The sequence below is a fragment of the Macaca nemestrina genome, chromosome 6 (assembly GCF_043159975.1).
Source record: "Macaca nemestrina isolate mMacNem1 chromosome 6, mMacNem.hap1, whole genome shotgun sequence".
NCBI lineage: Eukaryota > Metazoa > Chordata > Mammalia > Primates > Cercopithecidae > Macaca > Macaca nemestrina.
In genome coordinates this window covers 138125577-138143554 of record NC_092130.1, presented here as the reverse complement: position 1 = coordinate 138143554, position 17978 = coordinate 138125577, and the positions used below count along the sequence as shown (strand labels likewise).

The 17978-nt window shown below is 44.9% G+C and overlaps 1 long non-coding RNA gene across 1 annotated transcript in view; it reads left to right on the top strand.

Moving 5' to 3' along the window:
• Nucleotides 1-11485: 11485 nt before the first annotated feature.
• Nucleotides 11486-17978, top strand: part of LOC139363893 (uncharacterized) — a 35867-nt gene continuing 29374 nt past the window's right edge. The window contains exon 1 of the long non-coding RNA XR_011625043.1: nucleotides 11486-17709. This is a non-coding gene — a long non-coding RNA (uncharacterized lncRNA). The remainder of the gene's footprint in view (nucleotides 17710-17978) is intronic.

Here is a 17978-nt window from a genome sequence, read left to right as displayed (position 1 = left end):
TCAGGAAGGGGCATCTGTGGAGGGAATCATGTGGCAATCAACAATGTCCATATAGGGTGAAATTGCCTGACTGTTCAACAATTGTGGGCCGCTGCTATTTTCACCCTTTCAATGATTAAATGTTAAATCACCTGACAATACCAAATGTTAGAGAGTAAGTATATGAAACTTCAGAGTATCTTATATAATGTAAGTGGTAACACGTATTGGTACTATCACTTTGAAAAACAATCTGTTGTCTTATGAAGCTGCAAGTCACATATCTCAAAACCTACCAATTCAATTTCAGAGTACACTCCCAAGAAAAAGTCTTGCACATACATATACACTAGGAAATATGTAAAAGGATATTAATGTCTGTGCTGTTCACAGTAAGAAAAATCTGGTGGGGAGGGAGGATCCAAAGATTTTCATTGAGGTTTTAATTTCCATTTCCCTGATGATTAGTAATAAAGAACATTTTTTATATATGTTGGCTATCTGTATGTCTTCTTTTAAGAAATGTCTTTTCAATACAATAACTGAACTGATTGCAGAAAAGTTCACTAGGTGGCTTTGGAACAACCCAGTTCCCCTACTTTCTTGCTTGTAGTCCTCAAGAATATCTGTAGAATGTGCTGGGAGTGCAACATCCTAAAATAAGAAGAAAGCAGCTGGAACAGCCTGGGCTCTATTCCTGTCTCCACCAAGCACAAGATGTCCTTCAACCCTTTAGCTCAGCGTGTCAAGTGAACTTGGGGTAGAAAACCCAAGGTGAGCTGCTTATTGGGGTCCCTCAGCTGTGATGCAAGAAAAGCATGTGCAGTTAAGACTCCATCTACCCTAGGAAGAAGCTTTCTGAGTTACAAGGGACCAACACACAATGAACCCTAGTCTTGCTATCCCTTGCTGCCTGTCTGTAAGTACAAATTTGCTTCATATAACTTGCATATGAATATCTTATGTCTCAGTTGATTCAGAGAAGTTGGCAAGCAGTGCACAGTTAACCTGCTTCACACTTACAATTTTCTGATCTTTCACAAATTACTGGGCATTGGTCTTACATCGCTGCTCTTTTTGAACCCCAGGATATGGTAGATACAACCATTCAGTTTATACATTTATTTATTTTTGGGATGAAGTCTTGCTCTGTCGCCCAGGCTGGAGTGCAGTGGCATGATATTGCCTCACTGCAACCTCTGCCTCCCGGGTTCAAGCAATTCTACTGCCTTATCCTCCCGAGTAGCTGAGACTACAGGCACGTGCCACCACACCTGGCTACTTTTTGTATTTTTAGTAGAGACGGGGTTTCAACATGTTAGTCAGGCTGATCTCAGTCTCCTGACCTGGCTCATGCCTGTAATCCCAACACTTTGGGAATTAACCTTTAGAACTGGGCCATTTTCTCTAACCACCACCAACCTCCCTCCCGAATAATCCTTTGAGTTTCCCTCCCATCACCCTTCATCGCAAACACCACACCCACACCCTGCCTTCAGCCAGTATCCATCCCACACACTCTAGCTCAAAGATACAGACATACGTCTTTCCCACAGCCCTGGGTCTCGGTCTCTCCTGTGCTACTACCAGAACGCTTGGGGTCAGAAATCGGATATCTACACTTCCCCGTCTCCCAAAAGAGCTTCCCTCCTTAAGCGTCCGGAGGTCTCTTGCATTTTCCACTGCTAATTTCATCTGTCTTCACTAGACTCACTTCCGACAACTTGCTCCAGGAGGGGACTACGTGGACACTGAAGGCGACTTGGGCGGTTCCTCTTCTGATGCAGTTAGCTCTCAGTTAGCTGACCACCCAGTTCTCCTGGATCTCTCCGGGCTGGACCGACTCCTAAGCAGGAGGAGCATAAAAGGCGGCGGGCCCCGCAAGCTTGATCTTCTGAATCCCCTTGTCGCTGTAAACTTCCGCTGGAAAGAAGCGATGCACTGGCAAAGCCGTGTGAGGGGGGCTTTTGGCTCCAGAGAGACAGCGCGAGAGCTCCAGTGGGAACCACCCGGAGACCCAGAAGATCGAATTCGCGGGGCGGCGGGTTACCTTCCAACACCCGCAGGGCCACAGCTCAGAACCAGGATCAGCGGTACTAGAGTTTCCCCACGGGACAGGAGCGCGTTCTTTGAATTGCCCCGGTGCGGCGTGCACAGCCTTCGGACCAAGAGTCCACGTCCGCCACCCAGGAGTAACCTCAGGCGCAGGCAGGAGTGGCGGCTGCAGCCTCGTTGGAAGAGCCGGGTCACCGGCTCCGCGGCCGCCACAAGCGCCAGGATCTGCCCGCTTCGAAAACTGGCCGCGGGAGCAGAGAGGTCTGAAGATGGGGACCTCTCGGAGCGTCGTCGCCCTGCTACCGAGCCTTGGCGGCCACCGGGCTCGGTCTGGAGGCCTCTTTGTGCAGCATAGGCCGCCTGTCCGCCAAGAAGACCGTAGCCTGCCTGGGACGGCCGCCCTGGGCGCTCAGAAGCCAGGAGATGTCCAACGAGGCCCTTGAGTTCCTGATCCTCTGCCCAAGAACTGGGTTTCCGTAATGCCTCTGTTCTGTTCCCATGCCACTCAAGAGGCTGTGGCTGAGCAGCGCTTCGGATACATTGTCCTCTTTAGTCTGTTTTCGGGAAAAAATCCAACGCCAAGGCAAAAGTCTGCATCGCGTGTGTTTCTGGCCTAGCTTTTGGGGATGGATGGACCAATGCAAGGGCTGGTCTGACTGGGGGTCCCTGTGCTGTCCCAAACCACGCCAACGCGAACACTCTCAGGCTTTCTGGCCAGGGAGCAGGGAAGGAGCCAAGGAACAGACTTGCCCCTTCGTGCACCTTCCTACAAACACACTGCACAGCCTAGGCTTCCTGTTTACCTGGAGCACCAGGTCCATCCCAGAAAACTTACCATCCTTCTCCTCGTCCGCCTTCTCTTCCTTCTCCCCCTCCTTCTCAGACTCTCCTCACACCCCCTGTGCATCTGAAGCCTGCACACAGAGAAAACAGCCCTTTGTCCCCACCTCCCCCTTCCCACTCCCAGCCATAGAGTGTACTTAGTGCCCCCCAGCCCTGTCAGGATGTGCTTTATTCCGACCCTTATTCCAACTGGGGAGACCTTACAGGTGCCTTTCCTCCCCTAGTTCAAAGGGACCTTGAGTCTACTGGAGTCAGGGAGCCCACACCCTGGATACCTCCATGGACTTCACAACATACACAGCCCCTGGTGGGGCAAAAGACCATTGCTTGGGGCAAGAAACTTCTGTGGTGGCTTGTAGGCTCCTGTTTCTTTTCTGGGACCTCTTTACCCAGTTCTATGCTTTTCTCTTCTCTACTGGGAATGAGGAAAGAAAAAGACCCTCTCACGTGTTTTGTATTGTTTTATACTCAGTACCTGTTTTAAGAAAAAACAAGGAAGTAAAACCAAAGACATGCAGCCCAGCGCCAGGCCCGAAACCAGGCCTGGGTCTGCCTGGCCTAAACCCAGTACTTAAAAATCAACTCATAACTTAGAAACCAATGTTATTCATAGATTCCAGACACTGTGTAGAAGAACAGTGTGAAACTCCCCGCCCTGTTCTGTTTCTCTGTGACCATCGGTGCATGCAGCCCCTGTCATGTACCCCCTGCTTGGTCAAATCAATCACAACCCTTTCATGTGAAATCTTTAGTGTTGTGAGCTCTTAAAAGGGACAGAAATTGTGCACTTGAGGAGCTCGGATTTTAAGGCAGTAGCTTGCCGATGCTCCCAGCTGAATAAAGCCCTTCTTTCTACAACTTGGTGTCTGAGAGGTTTTGTCTGCGGCTTGTCCTGCTACAGGAAGATTTCAACCCTCCCCTCCCGCCCCCTGCCCACTCTCACAGTACACACACACATACACACACACAGGGACACATCCACCTGAGGCTGTCGCCATGTTGCCGTTGCCCTCCTCTGTCCTGCCTGGGGTCTTCTGTTGTCTCCATGTGTAGCTGAAGGTGGATATTGTTGCTCATCCACCTTCACTGCCCTATGCTCACCACACTGAAGAGCCAAAGTAGTAAAATGGGATTGATTTTTGTCCTCTGGTGGACCAGTAGCTGTCCTGATTTCTGCCTCACACTCCAAGGGAAGTGCTTGAATGCTTTTTACAGCTTGGGTAACCTGTTGATCCATCAGCATGGCCTATCACAGATAGGACCCAGATTATCTACCTGTTTTCTGGAGACAGTCATATGCTACCCTGGAAGTCCCTCACTGCTCTTCCTGGTCTTCTTTTCTCAGCGAGGAGATAGAGGAAGAACATCCGTGTAGTTAAGAAATCAGTGACGGCCGGGCGCGGTGGCTCAAGCCTGTAATCCCAGCACTTTGGGAGGCCAAGACGGGCGGATCACGAGGTCAGGAGATCGAGACCATCCTGGCTAACACGGTGAAACCCCGTCTCTACTAAAAAATACAAAAAACTAGCCGGGCGCGGTGGCGGGCGCCTGTAGTCCCAACTACTAGGGAGGCTGAGGCAGGAGAATGGCGTGAACCCGGGAGGCGGAGCTTGCAGTGAGCTGAGATCCGGCCACTGCACTCCAGCCTGGGCGGCAGAGCGAGACTCCGTCTCAAAAAAAGAAAAAAAAAAAAGAAATCAGTGACTGCCTGAGTTTCCTCACTTCCACATCACTGCCCAAGCCATGTCAGTTAGGCATCTCATGAGTCATCCAATGTGTCCTGGATGAGACCATTGTAATAGCCCTTGAAGTTCCAGAAATGGTAATGGTCCTGCTGAAAGCCCCTGGCCCAGTATTCCCTGGCATAATTTGGAATCCAGTTTCCCATTAACTGTTGCCAACTTTGAAATGCAAAGGCATCAGCACAGGTGCTGTGCTTTCTAAAGTTCTAGCAGACACAGGTTCAAAATCTGTAAAATAGTAAAAGACATTTATTCGGAGCCAAATATGAGTGTCCAATGACCCATAAAAGAGCCCTCAGGAGATCCTGAAAACGTCTGCTTTAGGTGGTCAGGGCACAACTTGGTTTATATATATTTTAGGAAGACGTGAGATCGATGCCTGAAAGATGTACATTGGTTCAGTCCAGAAACACAGGATAACTGGAAGCAAGATCTTCCAAGTCCAAGGCAGATTCAAAGATTTTCTTATTGGCAATCTAGTTAAACAATTATCATCACTAGAAAGGAGTGTCTGGGTTACCATAAGGTGTTGTGGAGACCAAGGTTTTCCCATGCAGATGAGGCCCTCCAGGTAGCAGTCTTCAGAGAGCTAGATAGTAAACGTTTCTCACCAGACTGAAATAGTCAGTTCTATCATTAATTCCAAAAGAGAAGAGAATATTATGGGGCATGTCTGGATCTCCCTTTCCATCATGGCTTGAAACTCAAATTTTTTTTTTTTTTTTTTTTTTTTTTTTTTGAGACGAACTCTTTTATTTTATTTTATTTTTTTCGGAGTCTTGCTCTGTTGCACAGGCTAGAGCGTGGTGGCACAGTCTCAGTTCACTGCAAGCTGCAAGCTCTGCCTCCTGGGTTCACGCCATTCTCCTGCCTCAGCCTCCTGAGTAGCTGGGACTACAGGCACCTGCCACCATGCCTGGCTAATATTTTTGCATTTTTAGTAGAGATGGGGTTTCACCGTGTTTGCCAGGATGGTCTCGATCTCCAGACCTCGTGATCCTCCTGCCTCGGCCTTCCAAAGTACTGGGATTACAGGCATAAGCCACCGTGCTGGGCCTGAGACCAACTCTTGCTCTGTCACCCAGGCTGGAGTGGATTGACATGATTTTGGCTCACTGCAACCTCTGCTCCTGGGTTCAAGCGATTCTCCTGCCTCAGCCTCCCTAGTAGCTGGGATTACAGGCGCTCACTACCACACCCAGCTAATTTTTGTATTTTTAGTAGGGATGGGGTTTTACCATGTTGGTGAGGCTGGTCTTGAACTCCTCAGCTCAGGTGATCCACCCGCCTCAGACTCCCAAAGTGCTTGGATTACAGGCATGAGCCACCATGCAGTGGTGGGGGGCGGGACGGGAACTACTTTTTCAGGCTAACTTTGAAATCCCCTTGGCTGAGAGAAGGGGTCCATTCAGATGTAAGTGTGGGGTCTTCAAATTTTATTTTTGCTTTACAGTAACAATGAAGTAATAACCATATACAAGTTTAGCAAATGATTGAGCCCTCATCCATTGTGGTTATATTTATGTCCTGGTCTGAAAACCAATCCCAGTCCCCATTTTTAAATTGTTTTCGTAACTATTCCTGGATACAAGGACTCTACTGGCCGGGCCCAGTGGCTCACGCCTGTAATCCCAGCACTTTGGGAGGCTGAGGCAAGTAGATCACCTGAGGTCAGGAGCTCCAGACCAGCCTTACCAACGTGGAGAAACCCCGTTTCTACTAAAAATACAAAATTAGCTGGGCATGGTGGTACATGCCTATAATCCCAGCTAGTCAGGAGGCTGAGGCAGGAGAATTGTGTGAACCCAGGAGGTGGAGGCTGCAGTGAGCTGATATCATGCCACTGCACTCCAGCCTGACTGACAAAAGCGAAACTCAGTCTCAAACAAATGAAAGGAAAAAAAAAGGACTCTACCTGTCAGAGTTCAGATAGGAACAGAAATCAAAGCAACCAACACCATGAGAGCCAAACTAATGCGCTGCCACTTTACTGCCAGGCCATAACCAGAATAACTGTTCATCTTTTTACTGTCTCATGTCCCACCAAGTCAGCCTACCATTGTCAAAGACTAACTGCGACACTGTTGGCAAGGCAAATTTAGAAATGGATGTTTTAGGAGTCCAGGCCCACAACTCAACAGAGAAGACAGAAAGGCCTAAATGTGCCTGAGCACAAAGAATAAACATAGTAAAACAAAAACGAGGTGTGTTTTTAAAGCTACATTTAACAAATGTCTTCTTTCAACACAGAAACACTGTACTAACTACAAGATTAGACAACACATTTTATTAGATGACACAGTGCGATAGGCAATGAGGTCCTCTAATTGATCACAGTTTTAAAATTGAGACATGACCATTTTTGTTCCCATCCATGAAGCTCTGTGTCTGTAGGTACAATCTCAATTGGAGGAAAAATCTAACATCTACATTTGAGGTTCTTCATGAGTCTGAGGCCTTGGCCAATTGCACCTTCTATGGATATCCCCTCACTGCATTGGCTCCAAGCCTATACATCTTATTAGATTTAAACTTAGTCCTCTGTCCTCTGATTGGGGTCTTGGAACCATGAGGCTGGCTATTGGGATATCTTCATCAAAGATTTTTCAGATTTTTAAATACATTTTTTCAAAAATAGGGATCAAAGGATAGCAATTAGGTTCTAATGAGAGAATAGAGATCTGAAATATGAACCTGGGTTTCCAGTGTTGTTCCACTTATTTTTTAAAAATCAGACTATGCAGTCTCATTCCTACCTATTTCTCTGCATGGCCATTTTTACCAAGTACTTCCATAATATAATCCAACTTACAAATATTTATAATATGCAGCTGAATTCAATACTGTAAACTTAAGAATCATATCTCTTTAAGTAACCCCTTAACAGCTATCTGATTATGGTTCAAATCCAGGTATTCTAATTCATTCTGGAAGCAGATACCTCTCAGATGCACTCTAAGTATATTCAAGTCCTCCTTAGGCTCACTCTAAAGGTGACAAAGTTCTAGCTGCACTAGAAAGAAACATTTGAGTCATGCCAGATTGTCCAACTTACAAAGGTTAAAGTCAGACCTTCAAAACAACTGAGTTCACTGGGGTTCAGCATCTCGACATTTTTATGCCATATATTCACATATCCACTTCCCTATTTTGAAATACAAAGCAGCATCAAATTCACACAAATCTTTTCTTTCCCCCACTTCAAACAGAGTCTCACTCTGTGGCCCAGGCCTGAGTGCAGTGCCACAAACACTGCTCACTATAGTCTTGACCTCCTGGACTTAAACAGCCCTCTTGCCTCAGCCTCCTCAGTAGCTGGCACCAAGGTGCATGCCACCACCTTGGGTTAATATTTGTTATGTTTCATAGAGACAGTCTCCCCATGTTCCCCAGGATGGTCTCAAACACCTGAGCTCAAGAAATTCTCCACCTCAGCCTCACAACTTGCTGGGATTATAGGCTGGGCCACCATGCCCATCGAAATTCACATAAAACTATACCTCCAGCTCAGACTCTGATGCCACAGGCCTGTATTCCTTCTTATTTCCGAATGCCTCTTTTGGAAGCCCCCAGACAATTCTAAATCCAGTCTTACTCAACTTGAGGATTCCTTATCTTGGTTAATGACAACCAGAAAAAAATAGTTTAATACAATGCAGAAATTTTATGTTATAATAAATTTTATCTTTCCTTGCTTCCTTTCTTTGTCTTCTTCCTTTTTTCCTCCCTTCTTTCTTAAGCATAACCCGAAGCCTAAATCTATCCAGGTGAGTGCATACTTCACGTCATATGACTTGTCACCTTCTACATCAGCATCCCCCCTCTTCCCAGGAGAATTGCATCTTCCCTTTCACTTTCCTCAGCAGAGGTTTCCAGGTAAGTCCATCCAGAAAGATTCTCCCGGTGTTCCCCAGATTTTAAGGAAAAGCATCTTCCTCTCACAAGGCTGCTTATTGGTCCAAATTAGCACATGACATTCATGAATTCTGTTACACTGTTAAATCAGAATTCTGCTTTCAGAATCCTAAGTTCATAATGTCCCAAATCACCACTGATTTCCTCCCACAGGAAAGACACACACACTAATCATTATTCAAGAGTTTATCAGGAGCTCTTGGAACCCGTCAGTGAATACAGCTCTAAATTACTAGAAGCAAATGGAACCAGGAAGAAGAAAGTCTGCAAAGTAACAGGAAAGAGAACGTGTGGAGGTGCATTGGAGTGGTAGTCACACAGCTCCTCAGTACCCTGCAGGGTCTAGTGTATCCTGGGTTTTAAAATCTATCAAACATTTGTGTACAATATTTTACAAAAAAAAAAAAAAAAAAAACAGAAACAAACAAGAAAACTTTCAGCTACACAGTGAATATAAAGCAGGGGCTAGACAGGAAGGGGAAAGGGGGAATTTTCAATCCCAGAGACCAATAGCAAATGGTTCATTTTTTTGTAGGTGAACCTAGTGACCTAGTGGAGTCCCGCTTTGGCACCAAGCATAATTCTTCACTTTCTAATTCTAGGCGACTTACCCTGGGGCATTTTTGCCTTTTACTTTCTGTCTAGCCCCTCTGTGGTCTTTGCTTTTAACTACTCTACGAGACTTACTGGTTATAAGTGTTAAATTTTTCTCTGAGCCTAAAATCAAGAATCAATACCTGAAAAAGAAGCAGATTATTAAAACCAAGAGTTTCTCTGTATCTGGAAAGTATTAATATGGATTCCTGCCACCTAATTCATTAGTTGCACAGCTTCTGGCAACATAGCAACTGGCCAGAAGATTCACCTGTGCACATTGCCTGAGTATTGGAGGCTTTTCCCTACTTCAAGCCCTCCCACCTCCTACCTCCTTGTTTTTCTGTTTTGTGTCACTTGCATTTCTTTAACAATGTTCTAACAAGATTTATCATTATAGTTATCTTGATTTGATGAGATTTTTCTTAATGAAATAGAACAAAAATATCAATCTTTCTTAATTCTTTATTATTTATTGTTTTGGATGACACACCAGGAAACAGGAAATAGAAAGGCTCTACATTCATTTGTCATATGTGCTCCACAATTCGTCCTCAAGTTTGAATCCTCGGCCTAACACACACACAAAACTGCCATTGCCAGCTTGCTCCAATTCTACCCAATCTCTAGCCGTTGTCATACTACAAAGTTCCTATGACCTCCTCCCAAGGAGCACAATTCTGTACTTTACCTCTTTCTGACCTCCCTGGAATCCACCCTACCTCCAACCACACTGAAATTAGAATCTGAATTCTGGAACTACTTTGATGTCAGTCTCTGTAGGGGAGCAGCTTACAACTTCCTATGGACTCCCATCAAAACAAATTACCCCTTCTGTCTGCGGGTTGCTAATCCCAGCTTTTTTGCTAAGATGGGAAGCTGGGTTAGAAATGGGAAGAGAGGAGTGGTGGCAGGTATTTTGCTTTGCAATGACTCCAGACTGCTCTTCTATTTGATAAAGTGGCTGTAACTTTTTGGGTAGGAGCAGTGTAGTTTTTCCTTTATTCTCCCATCCACAGGACCAGGAGGCAATTGAATGGGCCTCAAATAGCAGGGAAGGTTTTGGCTAGCTGAAGATAGGGTCAGGTGGGACGGAATAGTTGAGGCAAATGCCTTGAGACAGGGTGAGAATTGCAAGGCCAGAACGGATTTCCTTACCTGGCAGGGCATTCTCTGCCTTTGTCCTGGCAAGGCCTCTACCTAAGATACCCCAGAAAAGGACAATACTGGTTTGCACAGGAACAGCAGTGGTGAAAATGGGAAGTGAGTGTGGACGAAGATGCTCGTGGTAGGGTCTCTAGGTCTCCTTGAGGGGGCTCAACTCACAAAGTGCAGATTTTTTTTTTTTTTTGAAATATGAATGTTTGTGGGAAAGGACAATTTCTTGCTGGACAGTGGCAGTCCCATATTTCTTATTAGAAAGAAAGTAAGCCTCAGTCTGATTGAAAAGTGAGGAGAGACAGGATTCAAGCACTTATAAGTTCACCTTCATTGCATTTCCCAGAAGACAGAAAATAAATCAATGATGCATTTCAAAGATCACGTAGTTAGAGACGGAGAACCACAATTTGAGCTTTTCCCCGGGCTTAGAGAGTAGGTGGATGTCTTGCTGTCCATTCCATGTCCAGCGCCGGAGATTTGCAGCCCATTTTTCTCCCTGGCTGTTTTTAAACTACTATCCACAAATATTAAGGGTATTTGACAGAGTGAAGCATCAGAATAAGGAGTGATTCCCACAGAGTTCCATCCCGCAGCGGGGGGAATGGACCGGCTGGGCAGTCCTGAGGCCAGGGTCGAGTGGCAATGTGCCTTTCATTCTTCACGGATACCTTGGACCTAGAGCTTCCAAGCTCAGAAGAGATGCGGTTGTCGACCGCTCCCCTAGAATCCCTGAGGGCTCTGAACGGGGACAAAGGCCTGGGACAGAGATGTGGTGTGGAAGGACCCAGCCAAGGCCATTGGAAGAGCAGCTTCCTGCAGTGTAAAGCTGTTCGCGCATCTCACGGCTTTTGCTTTGATGGAGCCAAATCATCCGCATTCCGGTCCTTATTCCAGCTCCTTTCCCCGCTGAGAATGGCGCTGGGTCTTCACTGAGGCCCTCGATAGTTAGGGATCATGGCTCAGCCGAGAAAAATACAGGTTTTCTTAAACCTGAAGGCACTGACTTGAGGAGGGAGAGTGGGAGTAATGCCAGCAGCAGTTTTTTATTTCGTTTTGTTTTTATTTTGTAGTCACTAGGCCGTAAGAAAAAGTTGCACCCAGCGGCCAATCGATGCGTCGCAGCGCCTCTCCTTTCCCTGAACGGAGGGTTTGTGGCTGACATCTCCACTAGTTTCTCACAGCCTGGGAGTGATCGGCGGCTGCACAGCTGATGGAGCCCAAAAGAACGCTCATTAGTCTTCGGCTCTGAAGCTGGGGTTCGCCTCCATCCCGCGCCTGCCGGGTCCTAGCGCCGTCAGATTCACACACGCGCAGGTCCAGCGCCCAGCGCCGCTCCTCCCGCCGATCACCGGTTTCTCACACGCAATTCATTGACAGCACTGGTCCGACAGGTTTCCGCTTGCCGCGGCGCTAGTTGAGCCGAACAAAACGTTTTGCTGCTCGCTCTGTGCGTCCTATTCTCCATCCGAGGCCCTCTAGTCCGATGTCACGGTCGCAGCACCCGGCGTTCCCATTGGCTCTTTCGCCAACGGCTCGGAGTCGACGGTTTTTCTGTGACAGCATTTATCGCACGGAGTTTCTCGGTGGCCGAACCTCTCTTTTTTCTGAGTTAACGGTTTCTTGGTGACAGCGCCGTTGGTTGAGCCATAGCGAATACTGTCCTTGACAACCCCACCGGCTGGCGTCACTCGCAGGCTCCTGGCACCACCATTTCGCAGAACCGAGATCTCTTGGTCGCGGCACAGGTCGCTTGCTCAGTGCCTCCATTTTCTTGGTGGCCGCAGCGCTCAGGTCGCCGGTCTCAGAGATTCGGAGTTGCAGCTTCCCCAGTTGCGCCGAGCCTGGCGTTCCTGGGTGGCAGCGGCGCTGGGTGGGGGGAGCCCTCCTCTCCTCGGAGCAGGTGACAAGGGAGCTGCCTGTGCGCCGTCTCTTCCCAGCGCCGCCAGCGCCGCCGCAAGGGCTCCAGTTCGGCCTCCAGAACCCAGTCCTGTGGCGGCGCTGCTCGCGCCTCTGTAGCAGGACTCCGCGGTTTCGGGCGTCGTTGGCTTGGTCCTAGCAAGTTTCGATTTTGAGGTGCCTGCGATTTCTACCCGCTGTTCAAGTTGGGGAATAGCCAGAATGTGATTTCTCAGCCCAATCAAGTCCCGACTTAGGACAAACACCGATCTATCCCTGGCTGCGATTTCTAGGTCTTAGGAAGTCACTGTTTCGCCTTAGAAAGGCGGAGTTACCCTGTGACTTATTTTTCAGCAACTCCAGGTTTCCTGCTGCCTCGGACTTCTAATTGTAACAAACCTGGAGTTAGACCTGCCTCAAGTTTATCAGTCCTGGCAAGTTTTGGTTTCCTACTAGAAGCGCTGTTTTAGCTGTGCAGGAGATGTTTAACTCCTGTAGAAATTTGGGTACCAGCGAATGCTATTTTTTTTTTTTTTTTTTTTTTTTTTTTTTTCTGATTTGGCGATGACCAGTTTAGCAGTGCCTGGGAGCTCTTACACCAACTTTGATTTCGCAATATCGAGTCCACCTTAGCTATGCTTGTGTTTCTTAAACTCCCATGGAAGTCAGGAAATGCCGGCAAACGCGATTTCTGATTTACCAAGATCCGTTTGACAATACCAAGTTCCGCTGAACAAGACTTTTTTCTCTTGTGGACCAAGTCGGGATACACCAACTACTACGATTTGTCAGTCATAAACAGGTTTAACCTTGACTGGGTTTGGAGTTTGTGTGTGTTTTGTTGTTGTTGTTGTTTGTGTGTGGTGGTGAGGGGGAGCGGTTGTCGTAGGAAATTTGAACTTAGGTGTAACATGAACCGGTTTAGCTCTGATAGATATCCTAATTGGAGGTTTGCGTGGTTTAGCGATGTTTGTTATTTCTCTTTGTAGAGTTGGTTCTAATTTTTGCTTATTTTAAAATTCTCTTTTTGTGTCTTTTGCTTTGAGAACAATGTTACCAGTAGTTACTCAGTGTGTTCGCTTTTATTTTTACTTGCATTTTATACTTTTATCATTTTTAAATTGTATTTTTATTAAATGTTATATTGTGTTTTTGTTTTGTTTTGTTTTCTACTCATTTTGAGTGTCTCAGCTTCCTGTTCCTTGACTTTCATTCTCTCAGGAGCCAGGGAGCTGAGCTCGGTCTCAGCCTCGCTGCTGTCAGGTCCGGGGTTCTGTCTGGTGGCTCGGCTTCTAACGCGGAGCTGGCGGCTTTGCTTTTGCCGGTAGCGCCCACTCGGCGTTTTCTCAGTTGCTGCACCGCTCTTAGCGCCCAACGTGTAACGTTTCCTGTTCCTGGGGCCCGTTAAGTTCTGTGTGCTGTCACTTCCTCGGTCTTGGCACGGCTAGTATCTCGTAGGAACTTCCTGAATCAGGTTTTATGGTGCAGAACGGTGATTGCACACAGCCGCCGTGTGTGCCAGTACTGCCGTAATACCGTTAGCCGGCGCTTTTCTGTCACAACACATTACATCAGGTTAAAACACATTAAACAGATTAAACACATTAAACAGATTGAAACACATTAAAATGTCACAATACATTTAAACAGACTCGGTTTATTCCTCCTGACAGGATGTTTAGGCGTGGAAGCACCGCTCCTCTTTAAGAGCCCGCAGTTTCTCTCTAGTAGCACTATTTATCGCGCCAAAACGGGTATTTGTTTGGCAGCACCAGAGCTATCTGCTGGGTTCTGGCGCTTGCTGAGTCCCAGCGCAGCCAGTTTCTGGTTAGTGAGGTCGTTAGTAGGGCAGAGCCCTAGCGGACAGTTTCCTGGTGGCAGGAATGCTCATTTCCCGGATAAAGATGGTTCGTGGACCCTGAAGCGCTCTTTAATCCCTGCATTCTGTAGGGCTACTTCTCTGTACACTTTGCTTGGTGTCCGTTTCATTTCGGTTTATTTTCTCGCTATGTTTTTCTGTCGAAATTAGTTTGTTTTGGTTCTATGCACTTTGTAAAATTTTATCGTTTTTCATTTGTGTACTAATTTTCATGCATTTGTTGCTATTGAATTTCATAATATCTGGCTTGCCTCCCGTGAGCTCCGGAGAGCACAAATACCCAGGATGAGGGTAGTGCTTAAGGTTTAGCTTCCTTGATCAGAACAAACGCTTGTGTCCTCCTGACCTGAGGCTTAGCGATGGAGCAACGGGTTTTCTAGGCCTGGTGAAGCAGGCTTCGGATTCGCAGAGGTAGGGCTCCGCCTCCGCCTCACAATCACAAGATTGTGAGCCTTGGCCTCAGCCTTTGTATCCAGTACTGGGAGAGTACTTATTGGACAACTGTGATTTGGAACTGCTTTCCAGCCCTTGTTGGTGGCTTCGATTAAATACTTTATCAGAAAAATTAAAACTTTAAGTTCAAATGCTTTTTCAGGATGATGTGATTCAAGTAAATCTTTAACAAACAAACTGGCTTTAAAGTTATTGGTAAAATAAAATTAGAAATATCTTCAGAATTGTCAACATACATTATTGTTTAGATTTGTTGGTCAGTGGTTTTATATTTATTTCCGCTAGGTAATATAAGGCGTGAAAATTTGGCATCAAGGTTATTAAGCTATAAATGCAGCCCAAAACAAAATTATCTTTGTGCGTGTAATTTTGGTAAATAAGGCATTTAATATCATTGGTTTAATGAAAACAGCTAAATCCTGGGTTACTGGCAGAAAAGAAAAACCCATTTATTTAATCTTAAGGTTCTTACTTAGGTAAACACCTGATATTCACAGGCTATAATAATGGTCAACAGGAACATATCTGAAACTGCCCCATGTTTTGGTTTGCCTACTGGCCAGATAAAGCTGATTTTTCAAGACAGGAGAATTGCAATAAAGAGTTTGATACATGTAGAGTCACCTAAATTGGTGGTCTGAACTTTATTATTACTCAAATCAGCCTCCCAGAAAATTCAGAGGCTAGAGATTTTCAAGGATAGTTTGGTGGCAGAAGGCAGCTAGAAAGTGGGTGCTGCTGCTTGGTTAGAGGGCAATCATAGGGGTGTAGAAAGCACTTGCATTTGCACTCAGTCCATTTCTTTCTTGAGGGGGTGTCACAGAGGAGTGGCTGATGCTGTTGGGGACATCTGATCATCAGAAATGCAAAAGTCTGAAAAGTCATCTCAAATGGCCAATCTTAGGTTCTAGTAATGAGGGAAGTTGCAAATCTTGTGACCTCTGGAATAATGACTGGTAATCATTTAACTATGCCTACATCTTAGCAGAATTCAGGCCCCTCTCATCCTCCTAAGCTGCGGGGGCTTTCATTAGTTTTGTAAAGATGGTTTGGTTTGGGGAAGGGATATTATCATATAAACTATAAGCTAAATTTCTCCCGGAGTTAGGTTGGCTTACCCCCAGGAGTGATCAAGGGCAGTTTGGAGGTTAAAGGAAAATGGAGTTGATTAGGTCAGATCTCATTAACTGTCATAATTTTCTCACTGTTATAATTTTGCAAAGGTGGTTTCATGGCTTTAAATGATGGCTAGCTTTGTGTAATATCACAGTTTTTATAAGTAATGTAGGTAAACTATTTTTAAAATTAAATTAATTAGGTAAATGTAATGGAATAAATGCTTATAAGTAACCTTATATAATTTAGAATATTCAAGTTAGGGCTGGGCGCAGTGGCTCAGGCCTATAATCTCAACATTTTGGGAGGCCAAGGTGGGTGGATCACTTGATGTCAGGATTTGGAGACCAGCCTGGCCAATGTGGTGAAACCCCATCTCCACTAAAAATACAAAAAGTAGCTGGGTGGGGTTGAGCATGCCTGCAATCCTAGCTACTCAGGAGGCTGAGGCAGGAGAATCTCTTGAACTCAGAAGGTGGATGTTGCAGTGGGCCTAGGAAGGGCCACTGCCCTCCAGCCTGGGCAAAAGACCGAGACTCTGTATCTATCTATCTATATATATATATAAATTTAAATTAAATAATAGATAGTTATTAAATGTCTGAGTCATTTTCAACTTAAAAAAATTGTAGGAAAGCATTTTTTCAAAAACAGTGTTATTATTAAAAGGAAAATAATTTTGTCTAATTCAAAGGTTATTTATGAAACAAGGTAAAAAAACAGTAAAAAAAGAGAAATGTAAAAAAAGTTATAGATATAAAAAGATATTTTTGGTAAGAAAGGCTGAAAGAAAAATAATTTTATATGAGAAAGAATCCTATATGGCAAATTTTTGTCCTAAAGCAAAATGACTGATTATTTGAGAAAAAGGGATGTTTAGGATAAAACAGGAAGTGCCAGCATACCATAAATGGTTTAAGTTGTAATCAGGTTTGTAAAGAGAAGTTATTTTTTAAAACTATGTTAACTAAGTTTGGCTATAGTAGTCTTTCTAGAGATTGGGCTCTGATATTAAAAATACACTAATACATAAAAGACGGTTAGAACAACATTTTTAAAAAGTATTGATTTACTCTTACTAAATTATAAGATATTTTAATTTTTAACCCCAATGTTCAACATTTATTGCATCTTATTGTTTTCAGCTTTCTCACTCCTTTAAGACCTGAGATAATAACTCTCTCCTTCAACTTCTGTGTCAGCTCCTATTACTCTATTTCTTAGGTAGTAACTGCTGTTTCTTGTCTGATGCTAAAAATATTTTACCTTTAGGGTCTAAAAGAAATGTTTTCTTCCAATATAACATTCTCTGCTCTTGACTTTTTAAAATATATCCAAATTGTTCTATTAAACCAAAAAACTTCACTTATGAACCAGGACACACTCTTCCCATGTCTAATTAATTCAAGTACCCTTTTCATTAGTTTTGACTTGCAGGTTATCTAAATGGACTCCCCTTAAGGAAAAGCAATCACACAAACTTTGTTGTCTTTTCATAACTGGCCTGAGAAAAAAACATATTTTACGTTGTATCAAAATAATTCCTATGCCATCATTACTGTGTTTTTATCTGCTTTGAAAAACTCATATTTAACAAAAATTAAGGTTATTATATCCGTGTAACTTCCTGTATTTCTTTTTAAACCTTGTGCTACTAGGTTAAAGTGCTTTATCTCCTGGATCTAAAAAGGTCACCCAACTCATGCTCAATGGAGAGCAATTGAAGCCTCATCTTCAGATCTAGGAGAAGATGAAAATCAGAATAAGCTGCAGTCATGAGATATGGGTCCAGAAATTAAAACTATTTAAACCCTCTAGTCCCAGGGACTATTGCAGAAGAAGTGGGTGTGTGAGCTTGTAAGGACCCATTTTAAGACACAAAATTAGTTCAGAGTTTCTCTGTAAATTAAATAGTTGGTGTGTTTTTGTTTGGTTGCTTTTGTGGTTTTTTTAGACAGGGACTAGATGTGTCACCCAGGCTGGAGTGCAGTGGGGTGATCCTGGCTCACTGCAACCCGCACTTCCCAGGCTCAAGCAATCCTGCCACCTCAACCTCCTGAGTAGCTGGGACAACAGGTGTGTACCACCACGCCTGGCTAATTTTTGTATTTTTTGTAGAGACAGGGTTTCACCACATTGCCAAGGCTAGTCTCAAACTCCTGAACTCAAGGAAGCCACCCACCTAGGCCTCTCAAAGTGCTGAGATTACAGGCGTGAGCCACTGTGGCCAGCCTATAAATAAATATCAAAGGAACACTGATGCAAGCTCAGCATGTGGGCCCCTGTGTCAGATTAAAAGTGTTTTCTTGGAGTGTTAACCTATTATTTTTTTAAACATTATGAAA